The 25,928-nt window shown below is 38.3% G+C and overlaps 1 long non-coding RNA gene across 1 annotated transcript; it reads left to right on the forward strand.

Annotated features, from left to right (window-relative positions):
• The first annotated feature begins 3,296 nt into the window (after positions 1-3,296).
• LOC132071675 (uncharacterized) lies at positions 3,297-25,928 on the forward strand. The gene is made up of 4 exons (XR_009418170.1): positions 3,297-3,343; positions 7,714-7,865; positions 25,056-25,121; positions 25,797-25,928. It is a non-coding gene; the product is annotated as an uncharacterized LOC132071675 (long non-coding RNA).

A 25,928-nucleotide genomic window follows, 5' to 3' on the forward strand; every position in this document is an offset into this window, starting at 1 on the left:
TCTTCTATCCTTCCCTGGGAAGTCTGTGTCTCCCATCAGCACTCAAGAAGCTCAAGATATTTCTACCAAGCTGAACTACTGTGTCAGCAGGGCAGGGAAGAGCTTGCTGCATAGCCAAATGCTTAACAAAAGAGTCCAGGGACTTTTTCACAGTTGTGCTTCTGTGCTTCTTTCTGGGCTTGCAGATGAGCTTTTACCAAATAACTTACCAGGAATGACTCCAACCATGAATTTCATTCCATGAAATGATGAAATCTTATTAGTCAAAAGAGCAAAGGACATTGCTATGCAGGTGTATTGCCTATTGTTTTGCTGCCTTGCTGAAATTAATTTTCATGCTTATGCTGCCCTCACCGAACTTTAAACGTGCAACAATTAATGTTTCATCTGGTGCTACTCTGTGCCAAGAACAGGACGACTGTTTTAGTAGATAAATAATGGATTCCTCAGCAATGAGTGCTAATGCCTGCAAACACATGAAGAAATTAGGTTTAATTAGCACTGTGTACAAGTCATTGCCATTTTTAAGCTGCGTAAGAGATACATCTTTAATAATTAGTTTATGTACTAATAGTCTAGTGGTGTCTGTGAGTGTTGGGAGGGCTGGCAGCAGAGCATCTTGCTCCTGGTACATCAGCCAGGGTGCAGATTTGCCTGGGCTGTCTTGGGTCAGAGAATACAGAACCGACTCCAAGTGCTGTGTATCACTAAGGTATTTGAGTAGAGACTCTTTCCTCCCCTAGATGGACACCAGGCAGTGAAAAATTCTGTAAATTTGTATGTGTGGGCTCCCCTTTTGATGTGCATTTTCTGGCACTGACCCAGGTTGCTGCACTGGTGCCTTGAGGGTAGCAGGGAAGAGTGTGAAAGGAAGAAGTGGTGATATTCTGACTCAGGCTCAGGAGGGCAAAAAGCTACTGTAACTTAAAACCATCTTTTCCCCCTAGTAGCTCACTTTCCTCCTCACTGGCTGTTAGGGATATTCTGAATAGTAAGGCAGAAGCAGATGTGTTAGTGTGCCCTGCTCACTGCAGTTCAGCCTGTTGTACTGGTATGATTCCAGCCTTCCTTGTGGTTAAAATCACATGGCAACTGCTTGCATATTTTCATTTTTTTCTGCCACTGTTATGGCAAGGGTGCTTGGCAGGAACACTGTGTGGACAGATGGGACAGCAACCTCCTGTACTGCCCTTTCTAAATTTGCAGCACCCCATGACTGTGATTACTAGTGGAATACATGGCTTGAGATCACTCAGAAGTTCAAAATACTCTGCACAGGATGCAGCTGATTACTTTTCCATCTTCTCCTCCTACTGGCAGTCATCAATATGTGTTGCAACCAGATATAAATTACTTGTTTTTCTAAGCTGTTTGATTTAAACTACTCTGCAAAAGGGAAGCCTAGCTGGCCTGTTTATCATAGACACATGACCTAATTTTTCTGTCATCTTATTTTGATGATTGTCAAATTGAAGAACTTCCTTCAGTACACAGTTTGATGGGGCCAACACAGAGGTCTGCTTTTGCAATGGGAAGTTTAAGATAAGTGATAAAAATCCAAGATCATGTGTCATGGATTTAGAGTGGGATTCTAAAGTCTTTTTGTTGTTGTTGTTTGTGGTTTGTTCTTTGGTCTTGATTTTGTTTTTTGGTTTTTTTGTAATTGGACATTACAAAACTAAATTATAAAAAGAAGAGATGAAAAACCAAACTGTCAATGAAAATGATGGGAAGACAGAGGAGGATTTCTAAAGGCTGTGCCAAAGAAACAGTTGGAGAGAGAAAAAGGGAATGAAAATTAGAAGATGGTGTCATGGGCACCAATAGAGAGTAATATTTTGGGAAATGGTGTTTCTGGGTAGTACTAAGGCAGCTGAGAGGTCCAGATGGGTGCAACTGATCAGGTTCTGTGGTTTGGTGAAGAGAAATCCATGCAGATTTGAATAAAAAAAAAAAACCAAAAAAAGGCTTTTGACCGTTATGAATTGTAATTGGAAAGTGCCTAAAATGAAACTGGAAAATAAAGTCTCCAGGGAAAGCAACTAGAGCAAATTTACAGGTGTGAGACAAAAGGTGGAATGACAGGTATAGATAAACTGTGTCTGTGCTAATGTGGGTTACTAAAAAGGCTGAAAAATAGCCTGTGATGAGGTAAAGACTAGAAGGTATTCAGTGCAGGGATGCAGGAATGGGTTAACCTGTGGTAAGGCAAGCTGTTCTTGTCACGAAATCTATGGCCACTGTGAAACAGTCCTTGGAGCAAGACACTGAGTGGAAAACTGACACATAAATTAACCAGGGAAATAGGTATCAGATTTCTAAATATCTGTCAGTTGGAAGTGAAGGAAGACAGGCTAAGGATACATTAAAAACCCCAGGTAATGTTGGGGTTGTGCTTTTCAGAAGCAGCAGTGAGGACAGGCAAGGTGGGCCAGTGCAAGGCAGCAGAGGTGCAGGAACTGCTCTGTGCTTCCCTGCCAAGCTTGTAGAGCTGTGCAACCCAGGGATCAGCAGGACTGAGAGCGAAGGGGTATGTCCTGGAGGCAGACTAATGCAGGATTTCAAACTCTCGTACTCTATAAAAGTGTCAGGATTTTATATAGACAAGAATGTAGGCCTATACTTATGTATTATTACTATCATTATCATTATTATTAATTTATAATAATAGTAACAGACTGCATAGAGAGACTATACATCTCAGTGAATCTCAAATCCAACTTTAGAAAATTAAAACACAGTAATGTTGAAAATGTGGTAAAGACTGGCCAATACATCTTCCTTGACCGTTCTGACCACATGTCACAGGTGGTGTTTAAAGTGCAAAACCATCTACAGAGGGTAAACTCAGACTACTTCTGTGTCTGCAGGGTCAAGATAGAACAAGCATATGTATCTAAGGGGAAATACTTTTCACTGTATTAATTAGAACAGTTGATGATACTGCATCTCAATCCCATGTCCAGTTTTTGGCCCCTCACTACAAGAAGGACATTGAGGTGCTAGAGTGAGTCCAGAGAAGGGCAGCAGAGCTGGGGAAGGGTCTGGGCACAGGTCTGATGAGGAGTCACTGAGGAATCTGGGGTTGTTTAGCCATAAGAAAGAGGCTCAGGGGTGACCATATGGCTCCCTACAACTCCCTGGAAGGAGACTCTAGCCAGGTGGGTGTCAGTCTCTTTTCTCAAGTAACAAGTGACAGGATGAGGAAAAGTGGCCTCAAGTTGTACCAGGAGAGGTCCAGACTGAGCAGTAGGATTTTTTTTTTGTTTGTTTGTTTTTTCACAGAAAAGGTTGTAAAGCAATGGAACAGACTGTCCAGGGAAGTGATGGAGTCACCGTCCCTGTAAGTATTCAAAACATGTGTGGCTGTGTCACTTGAGGAAATGGTTTAATGGTGAACATGGTAGTTATATTGTTGGTTGGACCTGATGGTCCCTTTCAAACCTCGAAGATTTTATGACTTTTAAGTCCAGGAAATCTTGATTCACAAGCATCAGCTAAAATTGAAAATACCCTAGAATCATAGAGTATGCCTGGAGTGTTTAGGGTTGGAAGGACCTTAAAGATCGAGTTCCAACCCTCTGCCGTGGAAAGGGCTGCCAGTCACCAGATGAGGTTGCTCAGGGCCCCATCCAGATCTTGAGCACTTTGACGGGTAGAGCACCTACAGCTTTGCTGAGCAAACTGTTCCAGCACCTACCACCCTCTGAGTAAACAATTTCTTCCTGACATCTAAAGTAAACCTGTCCTCTCTCTATTCAAAACCATTGCCCCTTTTCCTGTCACTATTTTCTTGTGTAAAAGTCCTTTGACCTCCTTTTTATGAGCCCCCTTAACGTACTGGAAGGCCGCAATGAGGTCTCCCCAAAGAATTCTCTTTCCCCACGCTGAACAGAAGTTGACAAACCATACCATCTCAATATATATGTAATAAATCAAGGTCTGGGGAGGACAGAACATGTGGGTGTAGACAGTTTTCAGTACCAGATGATTCAAGTAGGCTTACTGTGATATAAATGACTCTTTTGAAGACAGATTTTTCCTATTGGATGTTTTGGATGTATTGGATGATTCATCCTACTGGATGTTTCCAAATGCATGGGTAATGTAATATTTGTTTGCTTAGTACGTTACATCAAAAAAGCTTCTGAAGCAAAGCATTCCCTATTCTTCAATGTTTTCAGTAACATCTCTCATTTTTTCTTTTATGTATTATCATTGCTGAAATTAATTCAGTCCCCATTCTGAAATTGTTCCAGAGTGCTCAATCATTTGGTTTTGCAACTGATTTTATGGTGTCTCAGAAGACATGAATGTGTGAGAAAAGAGCATTTTTCAGAGCTCTTTAATTTGTCGAAAATATTTGCTCAAAATTTACCAGAAATTAAAATTCTATGTCCAGAACCTTCTGCATTTAGGAGTCTTCTGTAAAATTTGTCAAGCACTTTGATTTGATGAAAGCGACAGCAGTTTAATAAGGCCAGGCCAACAGACAGAAACATGCAAGGCCTAATAACTTCAATTTACCATTTTTCACATGCTCATTCATGCGCTCAACTTTCTTCTTAGAACAAGCCCAATGTCAGTGCAAAAAAGACCAACACTGTGATTTTCATTCAAGGAAAAGCTAACACAATCCATGCCTAACAGGTATCAAAGAGAGAGTCCAGGAGTTTTGGCTCTTATGTCTGTGCTTGACTCCATTTAGATAAAATTTTGGTTTAAATTAATTACTTGATTTGTACCTTGCCAAATACTTGCTTTAGAGACCCAGCATGACATGACCTCAACAGAGCAGAAATATCCTTTTATAATTTTTTCATGTCTAAAAATAGCAAACACACCCAGCTGTCAGCATTCTGCTTCAATTCAGACAACAGGTGAGAAAACAGTGAATTTTTATTTTGTGATTTTTGGGCCCACTTACATCTTATACCATCCTGATTGCTTCCCATTTCTGAAAAGCATAAGGGCTGGGCCCATTTATTGTAGCCTGCACTGCATGTCCAGATGGTAAATCTTGCATTTATAGAAATCAGAGCATGACAGGCCATTTTGATAGCTGACAGCAATGAAATAAAGTAGTACCCAGCTGTCCCTCCTTTCTCCCTTTGGTCTTCTAATTGCACCTCCTACATATATGAAGAAAGAAAAATGATGCAGGAGCTGGTGGTTTCAAATGCTCTATTTGACTGTCTTTGTGTCTGTGCTTTCAATGACTTGATAAGCTTGAGAAATGCTTTGGGAGGAAAATTCATATTTTGTCATGACTTACAAATAACATATGCCCTTTGTATATTAAAATCAGAATATTTCAGTGATGAGTTGGATTACTAAATTTAGTTTCTGGTTAAATTAACTCACAAATTTATCCTGAACTTTCGATAACTCTATAAATGAATGATTTTGCACTTGTCTTCTTATGCATGGCAGTGCAAAGCAAGACTTGGGCATTGTGTGATACTGTAATTAATCAGTGTAATTAATCTTTGCTGCAAGAAAAAATGAACTCATTTGCTATGAAATATGCATCCTTAATCTAGGTTTTTCTCCACTTTTGACTGCTTAGTTTTTATATGTCAGTAATATTCCTCTGTTAGATAATGCAATGCTCATGCATAGAGGAGATATTTGCATTACCTTGGTTTCCTTGCAGAATATAATCTTTCGATGCAGTTTATAGGAGGAAACACTGGAGACACAAACACGGTAAAAGAAGAAAGCAGTTTTGTTTTTTTTGAATGACATCCACAATGAGCTTGCTGTTGAAAACACAGTGAATAAACCCATACTTTTGACACAAAAACATTCAGAAAGAAGCATTATAAAAATAATTTTTCCTGTGTTTATATATGCAAAGTATCGTAACTTCAGCCCAAGTTCCTGCCAGTGAATCCAGAGAATGAAAAATACATTAAAGAAATGCCATACGTAAACAAGGCAGGTTGTCAGTGCTTCTTAACAGTGTGCTGAGAATAACAGGAGCATTTCCTCCTGTATTGCTCACTGTATCCCATGTCATTTAAACGTGACTGAAATTTCTTTCAGGTGATATACATTTCTTCATGGTGTGTGCTTCAGAGTGAGCATTGGACTACACATATTGCAAAAATTAAGGCAGATTTTCCTGAGTCAAAATCTGCAATTTCTGAGAAGTTGATAATCAGTTAAACCTTAAAATTACAATTGAGAAACCTTATAATTACAATTGTTGTTAAGAGTAGGCTCAAATTTTCTTGAAAGAAAGTTTGAGTGGCTGATTGGATAGTCAAGGTCAGGGACCATTTGGTTTTCCAAAATTCTAGCTATAGTTACTGTGTCCCTCACCCTGGACTACTGTCTCTGATAAGGATGCACATATGTTAGTTTATCATTTATAGCAGCCACACAATATATTAATTTGAGCAGTTTTAAATTTGCCCTTATGTGTACTGGAGTTTGTATTGATTTGCCCTTACTGGATGTTGCTATGATGAAAATCCCTTTTTGAACCCAGTATTATACCAAGCCAAGAGCTGTAGCTTCAAGAGAATCATATACATGTATATGTATCAAATATTAGAACCAGTTTTGAGGCTTATGAAACTATGAAATGTACATCAGTAAAAATGATCTTTGAACTTAGATAGTTATAGATGGTGTATAGGCTGTAGCTATATATAATTTGAGGTATTTGAGTATTACTTTATATTAATAACTTTACTAATTGTGGTCAGCCTGGTATGTGTTTGGCATTAGAGGCTTCAGGGAACTGATTGCTCCACCTATGTCAATTCTAAGCTAATGACTCTGCTGATTCTACCCATTTATTCATACTTCAAATTGGCAAATAGGCTAATTTTCCTTCTTTTCTCTTTCCTGGAAGGAAGGAACTCTTTTTACTTTTTTCTGAAAAATATCAACAACAGCAGAAGTGGAGTAGCAGGATTTTTAGCCTGATTATATGGTTTTTAATCATTGATTGTAGGCTAATATTAAGATGACTTCAAATGGTATCCATTGAGTACTTTATACTGCATTCTTCCTTTAATCTTTCAAATGAAATTGAATTTGGAAACATCACTCATTTGGCAGCAATTCTTAGTTGAAGTCTCTTTTCCTGTTGCTGCCATCAAGCTGTGTTTTGCTAAGGCTGCTACCTCGTTAACTGTCTCATATTCAGTAATATTGCTAATAGCTACTACATACCTTGTGCCAACAAGCAGTTCAGAAAATGAAATATTCATTTGAAATGCACATAACTTAGCAGTGGTAGCTGAAAAGCAGCAGCAGCAAGTGCAGATGGAGTGATTTAATTAATTAGAATTATAGCCTTTGGGTTTTGTATGTGCTGTTGCAACTATAGGAATGTCTTTACTATTACATCCTAAATATCAAAGGAAAATGTGAAATCTTACTGCCTTTTCTATTAAAAGAGGTACATTTTTACAACCTTTGTTACATATTTTGCTGTTCTTTTTCGAGTATTCTGGTTTACCATGGGCGGATTTCGGGGTCAGCTGATAACTCACACACTTCTTTTACCTGTATTACCAACTTAGGTGAAAATTTGGTATTCCCCTATTATCTTAGATGGCTCAAGTCAACACATTGAACTTTGATCTTTAAGAAAGGAATCCTTAAGTTTTAGGTTGTATCAGTGTAACCACCTTCCTTTCTGATTTTAAAAGTTACCATGCAAAGCAATAACCAGTGTTCTTTCGTTCCTACCAGGCCCACAAATATCTCCAAGAGCCTGCACTGAGCCCTTTGGTTTGTCCAGCCTGGATTTTTAGTCACAAATGGTGACCATAACATTATGAAGAAGGGAATTCTTTGAGACAGAAAGAACTCATTGCTGTCCTGGGGATAATAAAACACCAAATGTGAGTATCTGTTTCATTTGGCGTGGTGATTTGGATCTCTCTGTTGAGAAGTGGAAGGACTGTTTCATGGAAAGGTGACACTAGCAGCTTCGGAGGAGTCTGATTACTCTGCCTGACAATGTCTTGGGCATGACCAAAAAATATACCAATGTTACTTGTACTTGCTATTTGGCTGAGTATCCAGGTCAAATTGTGGGGGGAAAAAAATGTGTAATGGGGGAAAAAAAATGTGTAATTTGGCATGCTAAACTGAAAGGTTTGAAGTCATATAGGCTGCATCTCTAAAGCTTATAAATCAAAGTTTACTCCCATTGGCAAGGTTTTCTGTGCTCAACACATCATGTGATATCACCATTGGAACCATTTTTATTTCAGGAGTCATAAAAGGAGATGCAGAGATTTTATCAAAACAGAATTTCCCATTTAGACATTGTGTTAGAAATAATGACAATGATAATGCCAAACTAATGGCTCCAAAGTAGACATACAATGATGATGGGACTCAAAATTTGTAAGCAAGAGTGACATTCCAAATGTTTTTCTCTGCTATAACTATTTCATTTATATGGACACCAGGAAGCATTATGAACCTAGGGAAAGACTGTTCTGATGCAGGCAGGATCCAATTAAAAAAGGGAAAAAATAATTCTACAGAAATCTGTTGCAAATCCGAAAACTGCCAGTATATCAGACTGGAGCTGCATACTCTGAGAATGGTGCTCTGAAATTTGAAAGGTCTGGGTTCAGTTTCTGGCTTGGCTACAGATTTCCTCTAGGCAAATCACTCACATCTTGCTGTGGCTCAGTTCTCCTGTAAAGGGAAATCTGTGAGAGGGAGATGTTTCCCTGCCTTGCAAAAGGTTTGTGAAGGGGAGTTCATTAATGTTTGATAGATGTAGTGCTGGAGACCATATCACTGTCAAGCAAGAGTGGAATACGGCCTCAGCAGTACCTCCTGAAGCTTGTGAAGTGCAGTCTTTTGGGGAAATACACTTTGTTTTCCCCATCCTGGTGAATGGCTGCAACTTTCCCACTTCATAAAATGAGGCACAGGCTTTGGAGAACTGAAGTGAACTGACTGAACATCCACATGAAGACTCCAGATGTTTGAGGAGTCATCTTTCTGGTTTTCTTAGTCTTGTCTTTATGCTGGTTATACTCTGATTTTGCTATTGAGACTTGTTGATATATGCAATTGTCTGACAGAGTGAGAGGTTTCTCTGCTTCTTAGTGACTTCTTTCTACCCACTGCAGAATGCAGGAACTGTTGCTTGCTCAATGAACGAAAAATAGATGGAATTTACTCCCTTCCCTATTGCGTTGCTGGTATTTAAACAATGTTTAAATGAGACCTTTTTTAAAATCTGTAAAACTGGAGAACTACAAGACTTAACATGATTGCTACATTATTTAGGTCTGACAGCTCTCTTGTTTTATATTCTAAAGGAGCTGGCCTAGGAATATGTTACATGTGCTATTTATCAGAGCTGAATTTTCAAACCCTCCCTCTGTAAGTTTTAGTTTTCTGACCTGAAAAGCAGCTAAGAGGAGTTGGTGGATTCTCTTAAGAAAATCAACCCAGAGTCAGGGGGAGGGCATTAGGGCTTGGACTCTTTCAATGCTTTACTCCAGAGATATTATACTAACTAGTAGTCATAAATCCTGTATGAGTAGTATTTGTCAGAAAAGGACCAAAGTTAGAAGGAGCAGCCTTCAGTAACTATGATACTTATACAAAAATACACTGCACACTCTGCCTGATTAAACAGTAGTAGCTGCAGCGTTTTAGGCGTGAACAGTTTCATCTGAAAATGTTGTGAGAAGGCAGCACTGAAATAGGGAATCTAAACAAGATTCAGAGTCATGTGGCTGTCATTGTTTCCTCAGTAAATTCAGCTGTGAGAAAAAAAGAATGCCTTTTTTGGAAAGAATGGTCCTGTTCCACATGGTGATCATCTTGCACATATAATTTTTCACTGCAGAATTTCTTCAAACTTCTGACCTAAATCATAAAAAAAAGTCAGGTAAGTCAAGAGACAAAAGTGAATACATCTTGACTAAGGTGTTAATTAGTTTGAAGAAAAAATTGCTAGCAGCATGTTGACAGATTGTGGGTGGCTTCAATGATAGCTGGCAGCTTCTCTGGGAATGTAACCCATTTTCCCCTCTAAAGGATGCCCCCAATGTCCATTTTTGGAAGGGTATGAGTTTGTGAATATTGCGTCTGTGGTTCTTTTATGCCTTAATTCTTTGCTTTCTGTAAGAAACCCTCCATAACTGGTACTATTACATAACCCGGCTTTTAAGATTATTTGAGGACATCTTCTGTTTATATCCTCAATCACCTGCCGGAGGAACAAAGTCTTGCAAATCATCATTCTCCCATCTTGAAAAACTATTCTCTTGCATATGATTCTTGTACCTTACTGATTATTAATAAAATATCAGTGCCTTCTATATTAACATCTATTAGCTGCAGTTCTTTTTCTTTTTTCCCTCCTTTAATATTTCTCTAAAATGTTTAATTTATATCAATGGGAATAGTTGCAGAAGGCATCATGGTATCTCTCAGAATGGGTCAGGTTGGAAGGGACTGCAGTGGGTCATCTGGCCCAACCTCCCTCAAACAGGGTCATCCTAGAGCACCTGGCACAGGATTCTATCCAGACAGTTCTTGAACTTCTCCAGGAGGGATACTCCAAAACCTCCCTTGAAAATTTGTTCAGTGTGCAGTTGCTCATGCAATAAAGTTGTTTTTCCTCATATTCAGGTAGAACTTCCTGTGCATCGGTTTCTGCCCACTGCCTCTTGTCCTATTGGTTGGTATCACCAAAAAGAACCTGGATTCATCTTCTTGGCACCCTCCCTTTAGATACTATTAGACATTGATCAAGTCCCCTCTCAGTCATCTCTACTCAAGACTGATTTGGCTCAGCTCCCTTGGCCTCTCTTCAAAAGAGAGAAGATTGAGTCCCTTGATGAGCTCTGCAGCCCTCTGCTGGATCTGCTCCAGAAGCTCCATGTCTCTTCTGAAGTGAGGAGTCCAAAACTGGACAAAACAATCCAAATATGACCTCACCAGGGCTGAAGAGAGGGACAGGATCACCTTCCTTGACCTGCTGGCAGTACTTTTCCTGATGTACCCCAGGATACCATTGGCCACAAGGGCACACTGCTGGCTTATGGGTGAGGTGTGATTCCCTGAGATGTGAGAATTGGGGTGATATAATAAGGAATGAGAGAGATAAAATGAGAAGATCAAGTGACTTTCCTCCATCTCTGCTCTAGAGTACAAAAAGGACTGTATTTCTCTCATTTCTCTCTCTTCTGAAGCCACTAATCAAACAATATGAAAGCAAACACAATGAAAGAAAGTTGGATCTGATGGCAATAATGCTGTCTTACTCTATCCTGAAGTCTGGCTTCTGTTCAGCTACTATTTGGAGGGAGCTTGTGGAATGGGAGACTGGCAAGACCTTGGTGTTTTTCATGTGCTTAGCAAGACAGAGCAAGGACCCTGCTGTTGTACTGTTCAGGCTTCCTAGATTCTCTGGGATGGTGGTCTGTGCTCCATAAAAGCACTGATTGGGACAGTATTCAATCACATGCTTAGTCTTTTTTTGCTGTGGGTATACTTTTCTGTGTTTGGAATTATTGCAGGTTAGCTTTATTTTAAGTGAAGTGGATCATGTGATAGAAAGTTTTAAACAAAATGTGTTGGAGAATATGGTGAAAACTGTTTTTAGATATAAAGAAAAGTGTGTTTGACATATATACGTATCTACGTATATATGTTTGCCAAGTTTGAGTCCTAGAAAATATCAGTTACTTATTCACAGATGAAATTAGTAGATCAAGCCAGGCAGAGATTGTCCTCCAGCAATGCAAGCAAGGAGTCTAAAGTAAGGCATTACTAAAGGCAAGCAGGGTAGAATTTCATCCTTAGTACTTGCCCATCAAATTATGTCTTTAAAGCTGTACCTGTCAGGGTATTTGATATTAGCTTGTCAAGGCAAGATATTTATTTCTCCCAGTTGATACTGAAGTTCGCTATAAAGCCCTATCCTGCTGTAAGAAAAGTAAGTGAAAGGTGCCTGCATTTAGGTCTCAGGCAGTATTATACCAGTATAATTCCCAGGCAGAAGAATCAGCAGAGGGCAGGACCACCACCTGGAGAGGGGCAGGAGGAGGAACTAAAGTTTTCTAAAATACAATAGGAACTGTCATTCTGTTTCACTGGGATATTCCCCAGATGCTAGAATTCATCTCACCCACCTAAAGAAGTGTAACAGTGCTTTTCTCAATAAATTTTGACAGTTTGAGAATTTATCCTCATTATAAATGTCATTTTGCTTGGTGAATAATGTACCAGTACATTCGCCTTAAGTTCCACCTGGGAGGTTCTCATCCTTAGATGAGAGCAACTATCCCAGAAAGGTGATGCTGAAGGCAGGGGAAGGGGATCCTCCTCAACTCCAGTCACAGAGGGTCCAGAGGGATTGTCTGCTGGTGTGACACTGAGCCTGATGGACTGTTTCCACAGAAGTCCACATTAGCTGGTGGGAGGGGAAACACCTGCTGCAAGCAAGTAGGTGGAAAACTGATTGGTTTTGCAATGATAATCTGCGCTCTGGATAGGAGAGAAGCAGCTCATTGTTTGGGGTCCAGTGTTGGTGTGTGTCTGGAGGCTGGGAGTCCAGTGATGCGGGGGCTCTTCTGCCATGGGATGGGTGCTGCTGGACAGGGAGGCTGTGGGGAACAGTGCCTTGGGGGAGGGTTAAATGCCCTCATCTCCATCTCTGTCACACTTGCTGGTTTCAAGGCCAGGGTTTGCTGGAGCTGGACAGTGGAAGTTCAAACACTGTTTACTGAGGTTTCTCTAAGTCTCTGAGAAGGAAGGAACAGGACTTGTTTTGAGGTTCAGGCAGCACTGTCATGAAGTGGTGTCTCAAATGCATCAGTAATCTCATATTGAAGAGGAGGAAATAGAAATTCCTGGTTGCAAGAGAGAAGCAATATACATTGAGTAAATGGGCCAAAACCAAATAACAGCCGTCAGACATAAGGAGACTAATAAACTCTGTCCTATTCCTCAGGCTAAATGATCCCATTTTGCCAGAGAAAATGTTTTCTTCATGTGTTTCCTTCATGAAGTGGCTTCTTTGCAAAAAATCCTTCTGCATGGTTAAGGTGTAAATAGTTGCAACTAATGCTCAGTTATTATATATGCAGTAGAAGATATAAAATAATTTATATAAATATTAACTTTCTTTTATCTACCTAATATTCCAACAAAGGCTTGTATAACCTTAAACTATGAGATCCATGTGGATTTTCTTTGGAGTTTTTATTAGGTCAATACTATAAAAAAAGTAGAACCAGTAGCTGATTTTCAGACAACAGGAATTTCTATACATTTAATACTGTACTTCACTATTCCAGAAAATAGCATAATTGGTTATGTGCTACAAAGTTATGTGTCCTTTTGGTATCAATAATCTGTAAAGCCTGTAGCTGGACCTAGACTCCCTATTCTCAAGACTCATGCGACTTCTCAAATAGGAAGAGTTGTGGAGTTAGATGTATTTTGACCCAATGCAAAAAGCAGGACAAATTTAAAGAGAAGTGCAAAGTTAGCAGCATAGGAAAGCTGAAATTGACCCCTGCATGAGTTAGCAGTAAAAGAGGTTGTTATTTAACATCACTCAGGGAACAGAAGGTCACCCTTGCTCTCACTGTGAGCTGCCATGCAAATAAATAGGCTTTTGCTTCCAACAGTGGAAACAGGCTTAACTTTTCACAAACTTCATGGATATTCATCTCTATATGATTCATTCTTTGTAGTTACCTAAAAAGCTTTAATCATCTAGTGAGGAAGACTAGTTAATGCTCCATAATTTAAGTGACCTGTCACACTACATGGAAAAAGCCAAAGCAGTTCACTGAAGCTTGTTTTTCAAGGCCATTTATAGACTCTAGGGTTTCAAGCCATGAGCCAAGCACTTCTGGGAGGAAAAAAAAGTGAAAATGACAGCAGCAGAAACAACAAAAAGACAGAGACCAGAATTCAGATCAATTTATGCATGAAAAAATTTGGAATGGCAAAATATGCTGAACATTTTGGAGATTTATCTGGAATGAAAGGAGAAGTAATGGTCGCCTGACAAGATGAAAATTTGTAAATATGAGACTACTCTTCCAACCCTGTGCTTGGCACCAGAAAAAGAGGTAGTTTGACTCCAGCAGTCATGGGGGCAATTAGCTTTGTAGTTGTGAGTTAATGAAAGCTTTCACTGTTACTTTTGTTGACTAAATCATTTTAGAAAACATAATGGTACTTCTCAATGTCCTTGGATTGGAATTTAGGAAATCTGCATCCTTGCATTAGAGCAACTTTTTTTCAAATGTCTTCTTATCCCTGCAAAAAGTGAATTACAGGCACACTGAAAGTACTGAGTTCAGCTCAGGACCAACTGTAAAATTAGATGCTTTTCATTACAGACTGGTTTGTATTGTTACCTAGTGGGACACTGAGTAGGCTTTTAATCCTTTTGACCACAATTGCTATCTCTAGAAATGAGCATTAATTCAAAATGTTCTGTGTCTGTTTTACCCTGCCAACACTTGCACTCAGTGTAAAATAACATATCATCAGTGGTGTTATTTTATGCTGCTATTGTACTAACTAGTTACTAACCCTAGTTACTGATCAGGAGTTTCTGACACTAGTTCAGTTGTTGTGTGATGCCTGCAACAAATATTTTTACAGAACTATAACAACTGAGCAGATTGCCTAGATCACAGTCAATAAATGATATTATTGCTACAAGCTGAACCCTATTTAACCATCACACAATGGCTGTTTGAAAGTGGGGTGCTTGAGCTCCCAGGTGGGATTGTTCTGACTGAAGACGGAAGTATAATGGCGAAAATCCATATCAGTCTTTCAGCCAGAACAAAGTGTTTAAATTTTGAAATAAACAGCAAAGAAATAATTAAGCCTATCTGCTGAAGCCTAAAGCAGTTTGTGATTTAGTTTGTCATTTATGCACTTTTAGTAAACTCCTTCCTCTTCTCATGGTGCTCTGTTATACTCCAAGTGGGACTAGATACCTCTGGAAAGGTTTCTGTCAGGTAGTGTGAGATATGTTGGGAAGCAGAGCAAGATTTTGCTTGGGGAGAAAAAAAAACCCTATAGGCTTTTGATGAATTTTGCTTTTTTTGACTGTTTGTTTGCTTTCAAAACTGCAATTTTTTCTCATGGGAAAGTTTCTTAGACATGTACCTTTAAAGCTATGTGGCAAATGAGAACCTTGAAAATAGAGCAGATGACTGCTATCAAGGAAAGGAAATAGGAGCTAATTATTAGCTGCGTAATAATTGTGACTTTTTTAACCTCTGTACCAAAAATAAAATAAAAATATCAGTGAAAGGAGCTTTTCTTAAAAGATTATAAGAGATTAAATTGAATTTTTCAGGGAAATGCTGTACCTGCCTTGCAGTAAATGCATCTGAAAAGATGTTTTCGGTTTGAAGCAATGGTCAGATCTTCACTTGAAAGAGGTACAGAATAGAAAAGCTATAGAGTTAAAAAGGCAAAGGTTACTAGTTATTCTGAATTGCCTCCGTTTTTGTTTGATCAGGTAAGAATAGTAAAACCATATGCCTTATCCTCTGTAGCAAAGTGAACCAGAGTTATCAGGGATGAAGTCCAAGATCCACAAGTTCATAAGGGCAGATGGTAGTTTACCTTAGCCAAGATCTAAAATACCTAAATAAGATCAATATTATTGTGGGGATGCAGTTTAGAACTTCTACAAGAATATTTAAAAGGATCTATTTTTTCCTATTAAGAATTATGCATATCCATCTTTCACATAAAAAGCATTATTAAATAGGTTGTTCTGAAGTACTTATTCTTGTACTGCTTTTCAAACTATCTTTTGTCTGACAAGACCGTGACCTTCAAAGCTATGAGCTATCTGGGGCTACAGAGGCAGATGTTTGTGATAAGGTGAACAGGCACAGATTCATGTTTTCCTGATAATTTTTTAAATGTAGTTGAGGAAGACAACTTGAGAAAAAAGTTTAAAAACACGTGAACAATGGAAAGCCAGCAGCAAATGAGACAAGATGCTAACCAAGAGAAGGACTGACCATGAAAAATACTTAACAAAATTGTGAAGTTTATTCAGGGACTGTTTATAGATTCATTGTTAACCTTTACATAAAATATTTTAGTGCTGATAATCAAATCTATACTTTATACACAGAGGTAGATCTAGCGGTCCTAGAATTGAAAAGGAAGATACCACTCTCTCATTCAATTTGGTGAAGCATCCTTAAACAGCAAAATTTTATTCAGTAAACTCAAGGTTTGGTCAGGGAATTCTTTTTGTTTTGGTTTGGGGCTTTTATGAACTTTCAGTTTGCTTTTATACATAGATGCCATAAAGCCTTTGTGTAGAGGATTATCCTCTGAGAAGTTACTTTCTGAAACCCTCCAAGAGTAATTTGATTTTCTGCCTGCCTAAGGGTCTTCTGTTTTCTGATCTGATTACTGAAGAAAAATACTGAAAGAAAAGTCAAGTTTCCTCACTGAATTACATAGGTAATGAGATAGGAAACTCTTGATCCTATAGATATGTATGAGAAGGTAGGTATACCAGAAATGGGGGGGGGGGGGTGAAATCCACAAGAAAGATGTCATATCATGGAGTTAGTTATTTTACATTCTCATAATGGACTAGCAGATAGAGTGTGATTCAGATACCAAAAATTACCATTTTTGTCTATGTTGAAGATCTCACTCCAATTTTTTGTGAAACTTTAAAAGTTGGCATGCTCAATTACAGGGGTGAAGGCATGTTTCTTTTTTATTTCCTTTAAAAATGCTGGTTTTCACAGTATATTTTAATGAACCAAAAAAAAAAAAAAGCTTTTAGACTGTTGGGTGTACTTTAAGTGACGGTATTTCTGATGGAAGACTAAAATCTGTATGCCTCTTGTGAGCTGATCTTCATCATGTCAAATGTCTGGGAAAACTGCCATCCTTGTCCTTACTGACAGGAACTGTCAGATCAAGAACAAGGATGAACTCCTAAGGAACCACAATGAAATTGCAAGGTAGGGCTCACCTGTATGTTTTACACTCTGAGACCAGTCCTAGTTTAAGTAAAGAGTCAGTTCCTGTTAAACCCAGTAAGGGTTGAGGAGGAAGCATAAGAGCTGCTGTTACCTAGTACGAACCAGCGCTCCCAATTCAATGGAGTGCTCAGCCAAAAGAGGGTCTTAAGCAGAACAGTTCATGCATTAGGAATATGGGATGATGAATTATCTGAAACTGCTATGTCTGTACATGAAACATATTTAGCAGACCCTATTAAAGATTGCTTTTGTAATTCTTCCTTTCTGGTATTCTCCAACCTGCCCTGAGTACCTCTTACAAAGTTATTTTGAAGGAGAATTCATGTGGTAAACAGAGAGATTTCCTCTAAGCAGTGTTAGACCTGGACCAGGCTGGGTGTGCCCCTGCTCAAAGGTGGATTGCAAAGCAGGTGTGTGAAGGGGCCTCATGGCAGTACTGAAACCATTTTGCAGTTACCACTGCGGTCTCACAGAAATGCTTGTCTCTGTAGGCACTGAAATTTCTTTCACCTGAGTTTACAAAAGGATGTCGAGGAGGTGATCTTTTTGGCTGTAAATTAATATTCACATTACTGCTAAAACAGTCCCTAGAGTTTTCAACTATTCCAGGCTATAGATGTGAGAAATTCTGCTGACCTCTGGAATGCTGCCCCCGACCCTGCAGTGCTCTGCTGCTTTCTTTCTCTTTTAGTCTTCAAAAGTCTGTGGAAGACCTGAATTTGGAGAGATAAGGAGGTCAATCACAGAGTACTGGGCAGGTCACAGGTGAACAAGGGATGCAGGTTCAAAATGCTAAAGTGCAAATTATTAAAGACACAGTGAAAAAGACATTAAAATGTTAGAAAGTATGTTCCTTTCCTAGGATACAGACAAAAGATTTTTCCTTCTAGTGCAAAATCCTCCTGCAGAAATTGAAGAAAAAATTTATTTCATACAAACAGTCAAACCTGTACCCATCTCCATCATTATGAGGGAAACCCAGATTAGATCAATAGACGTCATTCAGTCACAGTGGAATAATTTGCTTTTTGAAGGTTTTGAACTGTGTCTGAATACTCTACTGAGATTTTTGTCTTTCAGCTGTGTTATTAACAACTATTTTCTTTTTCTGCTAAAAACAGCTCTTTTTAAAGGTATTTCTTTTGTCCTTTCCTTTAAACCATTGCCTTACATTTTTCACAATGTACTTTCTTGCTGAAAATGGAGATTTCATGATTACAGATGAAGATAAAGCAGCAGGAATGCAGAAACTGAGAAACAAAGATAGTACTGCTCTACAACTGATTTTAGGGAAATAGCAGAAGAGTAAATTAGGCAGTTACCTGGATTGACATTTATCTCACATTCTATTTATTTTCAACAGATCTTTCAAACAACAGTAAAATTATTAACGTTCATCCACTTCTTGCTGAAAAGTATATTAAATATTTTTCATTTTTAGTAGGGAAATTCCAAAGCTATACCAAATATTTCAATCTACTTATGGTTATTATCAAAATTGACAAGGAAATCTGCATTGGAAGAATTTTATTCAAAGTTATTTTATAGAATATCAAGAACAAAATTCCAAAGTTTAATAGAGTGATACAGCAGCATAAGTCTTACACATAAGCGGTTTATACATGCTCATATAAACCTCTCCTAAATATACAGCTCTAATTATAAACCATACAGTGTCCCAATCTAATGGCTGTGTAATCCACAGAATGTGCATTTGTGCCTATGCTGGTGAGGATTTAGAATATGCTGTTCTGGGGACAAGGGGAATGCTAACAGAGTCCTCCTTGGAAGGCTGTTCACTTTGCTGCATAACATGGGTTTTAAGTGACCAGACATAAAAGCTAGCCAGGAGCCCATTCCCATCCAATGCATCCAAGCCTCTCTGTGAGAGAAAGCATGGATGCAAGCAGCACAAACCCACCAACTCCTTTTTTGCCATTTTTAAATCAGAAAGTTTCCCAGCCTGCAGCCCAGCTTCCCTTGCCTCAAGGAGAGCAGTCCAAGTCTCTCCTTTGAAGACACCCGGACTATGTCTGTGTTTCTTCCTTCTGTTTTTGAAGCCTCTTTACACATCCATCATCACTCAGCAGCAAATGTGATGTTGCCCAAAGCTAATTATCCAGAAATTTCCACACCATCAGCTTAATATAACACTGGCAACTGGCAAAGGAGCAGAAAAACAAAGAAATGACAGATACGTAAATATATAATGGGAAAGATTTTAAGCAAATCAGGTTAGGTAAATATAAAAATGGTAAGCAGAACATTTTGTATTTACTCAAGGAATATGTGCCAATAGAACAAAATGCAGGAGTAACTTGTTTTTTTTTTTTTTCTGAGTTTTTGTCTTGGAGTTCTCAGGAAGACAAAGTATTTCTGCAAATATTTGGGTTCTGGCAGCCCCTCTATTCCCAGACATGATATTCTGAGCCCATTTGATGGCTTTTGGCACCTTTTCTGCATGTGATTTTGTGTAAATCCATAGCCAGCATGTAGAATGGGGTAAGAGTGTTTTTTTAATAAATTCAGAGATATAATATTTAGTTTACATTGAAAGGGTTTTTTTGGGATGTAGTGGGGTAATAATAGGGGCGGGTCCTGTAAGACACAAAGGGCTGCCCCTGTAGAGGCCAATGGCAGTTTGAAATGGCTCCAAAATGGATGTGCCACTGGACACTGTGATAACGTATTTGAGAGAGGGTAAGGACATGCTGCACAGCATCTTTAATGAAGGAATGAGAGAATATATGAACAAAAAACCCCTGCAGACACCAAGGTTAAAGTAGGAGGAGGCAGTGCAGGGGCTCCTGGTGCTGGAGTAGGGATTCCCTTGCAGTCCAGTGGAGAAGACCACAGTCATTCAGGCTATCTCCCTGCAACCCATGGAGGTTCCAAACCGATTAGAGCTGGGAGGTATTGGATTAGGGAAAAAAGCTCTATTTATTTTATGTTATTTTTATTTTGGGGTTTGTTTGTGGTTTGTTGTTTTGAGGTTTTTTTTTTTTTTTTTTTTTTTTTGTATTACAGCTCTGTAAATAACTTCAATTTTCTTTCTTAAAGAGAAAACAAAAAAGCCCAGAGCTAGACCCTCATGCAATCATGTGGGCATCTGTGTAACAGAGGTCAGCTATTCCTCAGTGTACCCTTGTCTAAAGCCAAAACTTCACTGTTTCTGGTGTGTCACTTTGCTGACCAAAAGGGCAGAAACACTGAGCAGCAGCAGCAGGTACCACAAAGGCCTGTCCAGACAAAGGAGCAGGAGCTGTTAATGGTAGCAATTTTCAGCTAAAGTATTATAATTTTTGGGGAAAAGTATATGAGCTTTCAGAGGTTTTCTAACAGTAACTCAACTTTTTCTATGGAAAGGAAAAAATATTTCTTGTGTCCTTCTAAAGAGAAGAATTAATGTTATGGAGTTATTGCAGAATTTTAAAGTGAATACCCAGGAACTTTTCCCTGTGATTAGCTGAGAATAAGGATAAAAAGGAATTGTCTTGGGAGTACTTCAAATATAAGCTGTCATCACCAAAATGATGAGAGCTAATTTCCCATTTCTGGAGGTTCTATAAGTGTTGTCACTGTGCATTTATTTTGCTTTATTTTAGGAATGGGGTGTCCTAACTTATCCTTTTGGGACTGAGGCATTAAATCCCCTCTTTTTGGTTAGGTTATTACAGACAGCTAAAAGAAAGAGTAAAGAAATGACTTTTGATAGCAGAGAATATCTTTAGGGATTCTTTTCAAATCACATTTGTAGGCTGCTAATACAATGTTAATTGCTTAAATTCATACCTGAAATTTATAAATTTCACAATTTTCGTTGTTATCAGGCAATAATAATGTGATCCACAGCACTCCTCAGTCAGAAAAAAACAAAGCAAAAAAATCAGCTTATTACCTTTGGGAGATGGAGATGTGGACTGTAAACCAAAGGAGAGGAGAGAGTTGCAAGTATCTGAGCTGGGTTATGTAGTTTTCATTGGACATATAACTCACAGGATTTTGTTTCCATTCTGTTAGCAGACTGTAGTGTAAATAACCATGATAACAAATACGAGTTTCAGATTGTGGCTAGCCTAATATGGGGTTAAAACACTATTTGTGCTACTATTTCTGCCACTTTTATTTTCCTAAAATACCAGGAAGAAACAGAGAAAAGGCAGGAATACTTGTCTTGTAGATTTGTTTGCAAGTTGTAATTTTAATGCCTGCATCCTTCTGCAGTGCTATTTTGTTTGCTAACAGTATTTTCTTATCAGGCCATACTGGTTGAATTATTAGCAATGGGCATGGCAAGGCCCTAAGGATAAGGAAATTGATGACAGTTAGTGCCAGCAATGCTACCAGTGAGGAAAATATACTGAAAAATTTAACAAGGAAGAAAAAAGAGTGCAAGCTTAAGAACATAATATAAAACTAGGGATAGTTTTTAAAGTCTGTGGTGACAAGACGAGCAGACAGCAAATATCTGTGGGAAGGTGTGCTTCAGTTATGGAAAATTTTCCATAACTGAATCAGTTATGGAAAATTTTCATATGCATGCCAGGTCACCTTGGGAATATGTTATCTTAAATAGGCATAAAACACATTATCTTTGGTGAAGAAGCTGACATAATTTAGCAATATTTTGAAGTATTTAGTGGATAATAAAATTTTTGGGAAACACTGCCATAAATTTACAGGCCCTGAGATGTACCACATGTCTGGAAAATCTCATTTCAGCAAGGATTCCACACACGGTAAGGAGGTAAAAGAAATCACACTTTTTTGTTTGTTTGTTTGTTTGCTTGTTTGTTTTTTTGTCTTAGATGATTTCTTTGATGTGATGCTAAGATGCGGTAGTCCAATGTGATGGCATCCTATGTCCTGTAGCTGAGAGAATGAGGTACAGCTGTGTTAGCAGGTGTCTTTAGTGTGGGACAGGAAAATGGAATTATTGGAAAGTTCTGTTTACTGGGACTTCCAAAGCTGCTGACATACAAATCTAAGCTTAAATATGTTTTACAGTACATCTGAAAAAGGTATTGGCTCTGGTCTTTTCAGAGAATTGCATGATGTTCTCAGGAGGGTTAATGCTCAGAAACAAAGCATTGTCCTTAATTTCCATTGTGACACCTTGCATCACTCAAAATTTAAGATCATGCTTGTTTTCTACCATGAATAGACATGGTCTAAGAATGTTTAAATGCTGGCCAAAAAAAAGCAGGCAATAATACAATAATACAGAGTATCATTGGTTCTCAGAAGTCCTGTGACATTTTTTATGTGAATATACTTGACATTTGAAAAATATTTCTTCAAATGCTATGCAAAATCCCAGGAATATTTGTGAGTTTTGCAATAGCATGTAAAAAATGTACTTTGAACTATCACCTCAAATCCAAAGCCCTAAATTCCTTTATCTTGCAACAGAATGATGAATCTCTATAAGGCTGCCTTTTCTTTGCTTTTTTTGTTCTCTTGGCTTTTGTTAGCATACTCAATTTAACTGCATTAGTTCTCACACTGAAGGCATTGTCAAAATGTTAACTTATAGTTAGATTGTATGCTATTATTACATACTTGACATATGCTTTTAAACTTAGAAATGCCGAGACATGAATCCAAATCGAAATCTGAGCAAAGGCAGTTTATGTATCTTGCTATGTCAGGTTTCCAGCCAAGTGGTACTGAGGTCAGCTGGATTAATCCTGAGACTTAAAAGATGATGTATGGCAATGCCTGAACTTACAATCACAAATACCTGTTCCAAATTAATGTAAATGGGTACCAAAACTGAAATGAGGTCCAGTGTGCTCAGACTTTGAAGTGAAGTGATTCAGCATTTATGCAATAATGCTGAGCCCCAGCATGGGCTTAGGTGCCAGTTCAATGGGCTTTTTCTCTACCTACAGAAAGGCAACTTTCCTGCTCTCTTTGTAAAGCTGCCTGTGAGAGACTGGAGAAATGGGATGGACATGACTCAATATTTCTCATACACAAAAGATATGATTCAACAGTAGCATCTTCCCATGTGGTATCCAAAGCAATGAGATTGCCACTGAGAGTAGTGCCAGTGTTCTCCTCTGTTGGCACCTCTTCCATTTCTGGATGCCCAGAGAATGGTAAGCAAAAAGAGTCAAGTATTATCATTTGCTAATTTCTGTATGGCAGCATCTTTGCACAAACCACTATGCAGAAGCAACTTTTCTGGGAGAAAATGATCTTTGGAAGTTACTAAAATAATGTTTACTTGAGAAAAATAATTAGAAAAATAAGTCATTAAATAACTGCTTGTGTAGTGAGCTGTGAGTACTCACCAGAGTTCAATTAAGGAAACACCTACAGTTCCTGAACTTTTCCAGTTGCTGAACTTAGTATTCAGGTCAGCTTTGAAGGGAAAAGGATCTCAGGAGAGCAAGAGAAATAAATTTGTACTGACTCTATCTTAAAAATGCCAGGTGCTATTCTTATATATAATATTTCTTCGCACTTCCCCTAGTACAAGAACATATTTCTCCTTAGTAGGAGTATATGCATATATAACTATTAGAAAGAATCCTCCACATAAGTAATGGTGTATGATAACAGTCTTAATAATTTTAATGATGTTGCAATCATTCAGCTCATGATAGAATTTCTTCCCCAGAAGAAAGTGGATAAGACTTCACATGACTTTAAGCAAATTGGCTGAAATATAAACATGTGGCAATATTGTCACAAAGTGGAGCTTTCAGCTACTTTACCTTTTTGCCCACTGCAAACATTTATTAATTTTGATCCTATAAAAGGCTTTCCTTTCTGTGCTCCTTTGCCAAGTAGCACCTTTTGTGGTCCCCTTTAGATTGTACTCAGGCTTACATGTTTCTTCTCTCACACAACCCATTTGCCTACTCTGAAGTGGGTGCCGACTTACATGGGGTAAAATTCGGTGTGCCCAGAAAAGATTATATTCCACCTATCTCAGCTGACACATTTTTGAGAGCTACAAAACAGTGCATAACAAAAAATATTTCTGTTCATTTTTAGAGGAGTTTTGAGGCTCAGGACAGAGGAAATTAAAAATCCTGGGACAGGCCCAGTGTTTTCTCTTTCTTGATGTTGCATTAAGGGAAATCCTGATGTCTTTTTTTTTCTGAGTGAGCAGTAAGGAGCAATTACCTAATTCTCAGTTTCTTATGGAAACTGTACAGGGACCATAGTATTCAAGGCCTTAAAACATACTTCCCTCCCAGCGTCAATAAAAGTGAACAACTATAAATTTATTTTTTCACATCCTGAGTGCCATTGACATTGACCCCTTCCTAGTTTTCCTCCTTCTGTGGAGTTGGTGTCGGGCCCAACACAGCTGTTTCACTTTGACATAAGTTCAGAAGTTCAAGAAGTTCAAAACAATAAATTTCAAACAAAAGAAAGATAAAACACTTGCAAATCCCAATTCTGTGCTTGAAGTCAGGGTATTAAGGGAGATTGGGCAAATCTCTGAAGAAACTTAGGTGAGCTTTATTTTTGGTGGGTAAGACTCACTAACTGAGCTTACAGAATGTGCCTTTTAAATCTCAGAACATATGAGTCACTCCTGTCTGGCTCATGGCAAAAGGCTAGGGAGGAATGGCTTCTGAAACACAAAAGCCAAAATGAGAGAAAATAGCATATGGTGAGTGTATTGACTAGAGCAGAAACACGGAGATTATTACTCTAGTTGCACACAGAATTCTTTAACTGGCCTAAAGGACTGCTGCTCTGTTTTTCTTTCTTCTTCAGCAGAAGACAGGAAGAGGGAAGGAAAAAACAATTTTCAGGAGCTTCTTGTATTTATTGATGATTTACTTAATTTGTTGAAGTACCATTTCACCTTGACAGTGTGTGACAGTAGCATTGCAGTCTCTTGAAGGCAAAGCAAAGAATTAAAACATATTTCTTTTCCCCTAAATTTAAAGCAGATTAGTTCAGGTTTTTATCTTTTGATCTTTTCGTTGCTTGTTTCTTTTTCTGTCAAGTATTTCAAGCAGAGATGTGAACTCTAAACTGATGTTTTTAATGATTTGTGTCTTATACCTGCAGTTTTTCTAAAGACCTGTGATTCGTACATGGAAAATCAGCAGGTGAGATCCTATTGAGCATCCTAAGGTGGGTAATGCTAAAGTGTATGTTTTGCATTACATGTTATGCAGTGGAAACTGCAAAAGGCATATTTGACTCATAAGCAGGAGAATAATTTTATTGCCGCCTCCTGCTTTGTGGAAATAACCTTTAACTTGTTTCAAGATTTGACATAGTCATGTATGGATTTTGATCTTTGAATCATTTACTGTGGTATAGTTATTCTTTGTGTGATTCTTGAGACTACCAAGGCTCTTCTAATAACTAGGGGTTTTTTTGTTCTCAGACACAAAATGAATGTTAAACACTCAGATAGAAATGCACTAGTGCTATGGTAGTTTTAGTTTTAACTTGAAAATTTTCTTTCCCTTTTTTTCCCTATCTTTGATTCAGTACTTCTATATTATCTACTTTTTGAGAGTTTTGCTTTCACTGAGGCTGTGATTTATTTAATGTATTTTTTTCATGAATTATTGGTTAGTTTGCTAGCTTTCTTCATTAAAAACAGAGAAGAAAAATGTTCAGTCTTCTAAAGGAGACTTTTGGAGGGATCAACACCAGAACTAATCTTATACCCCTTACCAACTCTTTTATGATGAGGAAAGTTCTTTCAAGACTTAGTCTTGATGCTGGCCTATGTTCAATGGATATCAAGAAAATTGTTTTGTTAAATTTCATTGTTCTGTTTTTTCTGGTTTGAAGAGCAAAAATTCACGACATCTGCAGCATGGAATAAAAGAACTTCATGTATGAAGAGTATCCTTCTCTGCACTGTAAGACTCCTACCATCTGACAGCAGGGAGTGCTGCAGAGAACATCCAAAGAGAATCCAGG

The sequence above is a fragment of the Ammospiza nelsoni genome, chromosome 3, assembly GCF_027579445.1.
Source record: "Ammospiza nelsoni isolate bAmmNel1 chromosome 3, bAmmNel1.pri, whole genome shotgun sequence".
NCBI classification, from domain to species: domain Eukaryota; kingdom Metazoa; phylum Chordata; class Aves; order Passeriformes; family Passerellidae; genus Ammospiza; species Ammospiza nelsoni.